A 6088-nucleotide genomic window follows, 5' to 3' on the forward strand; every position below is an offset into this window, starting at 1 on the left:
GGCCACCATTTCTGTAGGATGCTCAAGCATGGGCAAAGGCCTCGAGACAGGGCAGCTTCGGAGCCGCCGAGTGCGCGGCCAGCATGGGTGTGCCACAGCAAGCAAGGATGCCCGTAGTAGCCCCCTTGGCCTCAGAGGAAGATGTTCCGGCGCGTAGGTGAGCCACACAGCTGCTGCAGAGGCAACATGATTTAGGAACAGCTGCTGGGACCCACTAGCCATCTGGAAGTCCCTAGAGATCCAGGAGTCTGGGAGCTCATTGCCCTGCTTTGGAACCTACCACAGGTGTAGCTCGAAGAAACCTAAGACTGAAGCTAATTACTACAGCACCTTAATTTTACACATAGGGAAACTGAGGCCCTGGGAAAAGTCCTTTTTTTTTTCTCCCCCTGAAGTCAAGTAATTGGCAAGTCTCCTGGCTCCCAGCTTGGAATCTGTCACCACACTGGCATCATACCACACTGATCCTGCAGTATAACTCAGTCCTGAACAGTCGAGGCATTCAGTGGGTGTTATTGGCCAACTGTTGTGCTTTGTGTGTGAAGACATGGCTTCTGTGCGCCCATCGGTGGACCAGAAGGTCTGTGATGTTCACCCATACAATCAGCTGGGCTCCACTGCCCTGCCCTGCCCTGCCCTCCCGGCCCATTGTGCCAGTGGCACACATTTTAGTCAAATGAGAAGAGTGAAAGGAAGCATTTCATGTTATCCATAAGCTGAAGGCTGGTTGTTTTTTTTGTTTTGTTTTGTTTTGTTTTTTGCCAGTCCTGGGGCTTGAACTAAGGGCTGGAGCACTCTCCCTGGCTTCTTTTTGCTCAAGGCTAGCACTCTACCACTTGAGCCACACCGCCACATCTGGCTTTTTTTATGTGGTGCTGAGGAATCAAACCCAAGGCTTCATGCATGCTAGGCAAGCACTCTACCATTAAGCCACCTTCCCAGCCCCAAGCTGAAGTTTTGTTGAATTCAAAAAGGGCACTTTTAGCTTTCTTCCTTCTAACTCGTTACATTTCCTCAAGAATTCTGACTCTGCCAGGTGCTGGTTACTCATGCCTGTAATCCTAGCTACTCAGGAGGCTGAAACCTGAGAAAGATGTTCAAAGCCAATTTAGGTAGAAAAATCCAGGGGATGCTTAACTTCCAGTTCACTGGCAAAGAAACTAGACATAGAGGTACAGCTCAAATGGTAGAGCATAAGCCATGAGCCAAAAAGCTAGGAGATGGGACACACACGAAAAAAGAAAGAAAATGAAATTTCCTTAGGAGGAAAGGATACAGTAAAAAAGAAGGGGAAATAGGAAGTTGGCAACAGTGCCGTTTTTTTTTTTTCTCTCTCTCCAGGGAAAGAATAGCTACCTATTGAGAATTGTAGCTTTCCCCCCCCCCCCCAGGAAATTCTCACCTATAAGCTACTCAGTTTAGCCAAGAGCAAGGCTAGTTTCCAAATGTATACCTGCATAGCCTGAACTCATAGGCTAAGTAGAGAAGAGCCTGGCAGGGAGGCAGGAACTAAAGGAAGAGCCAGAGGCCCTAAGTTCAAATCCCAGTACTGGCACAAAAACTCCCTCTTGAAACAGCTGAGAGCAGAAAAGAAGGTCATTACCGAGCTTCTTGTTTGTTGCGGCGGCCAGCTGACATTTGGATTTCTCTTCACATTGATGTCTCCTGCAGTGGCTGCAGTGGCAATGGATGTGTGTCAGTTCCTTCTGTGGAAACACTGCTGCTGTGCGAGCAACGGGCTCATGCTCACAATACAGGGGTTGTTTGGAAAGTGCCTTAAAAAACAAAACAAAACAAAACAAAAAAACCCACCATAGCCAGGCACTGGGGGCTCACACCTGTAATCCTAGATAGGAGGCTGAGACCTGAGGATTGAGGTTCAAAGCCAGCCTAGGCAAGAAAGTCCGTGAGACTCTTGTTTGTGTTTTTTTTTTTGTTTTTTTTTTTTGGGGGGGGGTTGTTTGTTTGTTTTTGCCAGTCCTGGGCTTTGAACTCAGTACCTGAGCACTGTCCCTGGCTTCTTTTTGCTCAAGGCTAGCACTCTGCCACTTGAGCCACAGCGCCACTTCTGGCCATTTTCTATATATATATGGGGCTGAGGAATGGAACCCAGGGCTCCATGTATACGAGGTGAGTGCTCTTGCCACTAGGCTATATTCCCAGTCCCTGTGAGACTCTTATCTCTAATGAACCACCAGAAAACTGGAAGTGGCACTGTGGCTCAAAGTGGAGAGCAAAAAAAGCTCAGAGACAGCGCGTCGGCCCTGAGTTCAAGCCCCATGACCAAAAAAACAAAAAACACCATAACCTTCACATAATTAAACCCTAAGATCTTCTAGCCTTGGGATTAAAATTCTTTCTCTCTGATAGACACATGTTGGTAGAATTATTCATCAGTGTTTTCCGGTTTGAGGAGCTTGTCCTGTTGACAGAACAAGGCAGCCAGCCACATAGCCGCGCGTGTCAGTACAGGAGGAATTTGTCCCCAAGGCATCGAGTGTGGTGGCCTTGCCCCCGTGGGGACTCATGTCCTGATGTCACCAGCACGGCCACCACCCGGATGCCAGGGTGACCATGCACTAGAGACTCAGAAGAAAAGCATTGCTTTCGAAACACTCCCGCCTCGGACGGCAAGAGGAGAATTAGGATGCTTGCAGAGCTCCAGATCCCCACTTCCGGCACCTGCCTGCAGGGCCAGCCAGGTCAGACGGCATCAGACCCAGGTGACGCTGAGAAAGGACAGCTCCTCACCCAACGCTGGGGTGTGAGCTCTGTCTCTTGGTTTGGGACATTTCCTTTCTTTCCTAATTTATTTACTTCATTACTGTTCCCATGTGGGGTTGGTTGAGTGGGTGATTTTACATGGAAGGTGGGGGACACCCATATATCAGGTTCAGAAATAATTGTCACACAGCGTTGAAGCCTCGTGTATTCTTCCACCACAATCCTACTTCTTTTCTTCTTATCCAGAGCGTAGCTACTCAAAGGAAGCTGAGATTTGAAGGTCGCAAGTCAGCCATGGCAGGCAACTCTAGGAGAGTCTTATCAGCAATTAATCAACAAAAAGTCAGAACTCAGCCAGGTGCTGGTGGCTCATACCTGTAATCTTAGATCCTTAATCTTACAGCTGAGATCTGAGAATGGTGGATCGAAGCTAGCCGAGGTAGAAAAGGTTGTGAGAGGGCTGAGAATATGGCCTAGTGGCAAGAGTGCTTGCCTTGTATACATGAATCCCTGGGTTTGATTCCTCAGCACCAGATGTATAGAAAAAGTCCAGAAGTGGCACTGTGGCTCAAGTGGCAGAGTGCTAGCCTTGAGCAAAAGGAAGCCAGGGACAGTGCTCAGGCCCTGAGTTCAAAGCCCCAGGACTGGCAAAAAAAAAAAAAAAAAAAAAAAGATGAAAAGGTTGTGAGACTCTTATCTCCAATAAACTACTCAGAAAAGGCCGGAAATGGCACTGTGGTAGAGTGGTAAGTGGTAGAGTGCTAGCCCAAAGAAGCTCAGGGACAGTGCCCAGAGTTCAAGCCCCAGGACCAGTGGGGAAAAAAAAAAAAGCAGAACTGGAGGTGTGGCTCAAATGGCAGAGTGCCGGCTTTGAGTGAAGAAGCTAAGCAAGAGTTTAAGACCATGAGTTCAAGCCCCAGTTCCAGTACAGAAGGCAAGAGAAAAAGGAGGAGGAGAAAGCAAGTAGCCCTGCAGGTTTTTTTGTTTTGTTTTTTGCCTATTTTGCCTTGACCCAGCAAACAAGCCAGAGAGATGATGGACAGTCTGTCCTGTCCATATATACACTGTAATTAATAAGCCTGAAAAGGTCAGGAACTTCTGATTCATGCAGCAAGAAATGAATTCAGCTATCAAAAGCTCTCGCAACCTTGCCAAGGGTAAACAAGCTAACCCCATTACCCAGCCAGCCCTTGAAGTGGGAACACTACAGAGATACAATTTCCAGATAGTGGGTTTGCAAACTCTGCAGGCAGAAACTAGAAACTGAAATTCCATGTGGTATTTTTTAGAAAAAGAAACTCTGTAGGTCTTTTTTCAGCTGTAGAAGTAATTTGTGTCTTTCATTTCTTATCTGAGTGGTTTTATTATGATTCTTTATGCCCTTTGGCAAATCTGAAATCTTTCATTGTAAAACACAAGCTAACATCCAAATACGTAAAACAATTGTCACCGGGTGACCATTTTCAATGCTATAACACTGTCTTGCACACTCAGAACCATAGGTTTGATTCTCCATAAACAAAAAAAAAATAAAACACAAAACACTCACCTTCACAGTTATGAAGTATGCAAACTAAGCCAAGCAGAATGGCATATGCCTGTAATCCCAACACCTCAAGAATCAAGAGAATCACAAGTGCAAGAATAGCCTGGGCTACATAGTGAAGACCTCTCAATAGCAAAACAAAGTACACAAACTAAAAGTTACAAGCAAATCCTATTGCTCTGATATCCCAGAGATAACCACGATGTACAATTGTGCTTCCCCTGATAGAAGTGCTCTAAATAGAGACAAAAATATTCTTTACTGCCTGGTGCCATTGGCTCATACCTGTAAATCCTAGCTACTCAGGAGATTGAGCGCTGAAGATCACAGTTCAAAGCCAGCCCAGGCAAGAAAAATCTGAGACTCTTTATTTCCAATTGACCACCCAAAAGCCAGAGGCAGAGCTGTGGCTCAAGTGTGAGAGCACCAGCCTTAGGTGAAAAAGCTAAGGGACAATGCCCAGGCCCTGAGTTCAAGCCTCAACACACACACACACACACCTTACCTATGTAAGTTTTTGTTTTTGTCAGTCCTGGGGCTTGAACATAGGACCTGAGCTCTGTTCCTGAGCCTATCTGTACTCAAGGCTAGCACTCTATTACTTGGGCCACAGCACCACTTCCAGCTTTTTCTGAATAGTTTCTTGGAGATAAGAGTCTTATGGACTTTCTTGCCTTGACTGGCTTCGAACTGCAGTCCTCAGATCTCAGCCTCCTGACTAACTAGGATTACAGGCATGAGCCACCAGTGCCTGGCTTCTATATAGATTTTGTGTTTTTGGTTTCTTTTTGGTTTTTTTTTTTTTTGGCCAGTCCTGGACTTTGGACTCAGGGCCTGAGCACTGTCCCTGGCTTCCTTTTTGCTCAAGGCTAGCACTCTGCCACTTGAGCCACAGCGCCACTTCTGGCCGTTTTCTGTATATGTGGTACTGGGGAATCGAACCCAGGCCCTCATGTATACGAGGCAATCTCTCTCGCCACTAGGCCATATCCCCAGCCGATTTTGTGTTTTTTTTGAGACCAGGTCTCATTATGTAACCCAGGCTGGCTTTGAACTCTTGATCTTCCTGCCTCAGCCTCCTGAGCACTAGGACAATAGGTAAGAACCATCACACATAGACAACTCTGTACTTAGTAGAAATGGGGTCATAGTAAACTGCCATTGACATTTCAGTACCTTTAACTATGCCACATTGTTTTCCTATGCTGATATTGGGACTTGAACTCAGGACCCCACACTCTTGCTCAGATTTTTCACTCACATGTCTGGTGCTCTACCACTTGAGCCACATCGCCAGTCCAGCATTTTTCTAGTTAATTGGTATTTGAGTCTTGCAGATTTGTCTGCCTGGGACTGGCCTCAAACCTCAGACCTTGGCCTCCAGAGTAGCTAGGATTACAGGGGTGAGCTATGGTGCCCAGCTTTTTTTTTTTTTTTTTTTTTTTTTTTGGTCTGTGCCTATTTACTCTTCCATCCACTCATTTTTCCTAAAACAAAAATGACTATCTTGTACTTATATGAAATGCACCATTTTGAAACGAAATAAAGAAAACACACCAATCTATTTAATAATGTCATCTGATCCACAGACAGCTCCAAACACTCTTGAAATTCACCAGCAGACACTTCCCAGCTTCCTCTACTAGTGCTGACATTGTTCAGTTGCTTTTCTATTTCTTCTTTTCATTCTGTACAAGTTTTATTTCCTCTAAGTGAAGATTCCTCACAGCAGGTGTTAGTTCAGGCACTAAATCTGGAATATTCTAAGCACTGTGAAGTTTTGCATGTCTCATCTCAGGCAGAAACGTGAGAAAATGG

Source organism: Perognathus longimembris, chromosome 3, assembly GCF_023159225.1.
Source record: "Perognathus longimembris pacificus isolate PPM17 chromosome 3, ASM2315922v1, whole genome shotgun sequence".
NCBI classification, from domain to species: Eukaryota; Metazoa; Chordata; class Mammalia; order Rodentia; family Heteromyidae; genus Perognathus; species Perognathus longimembris.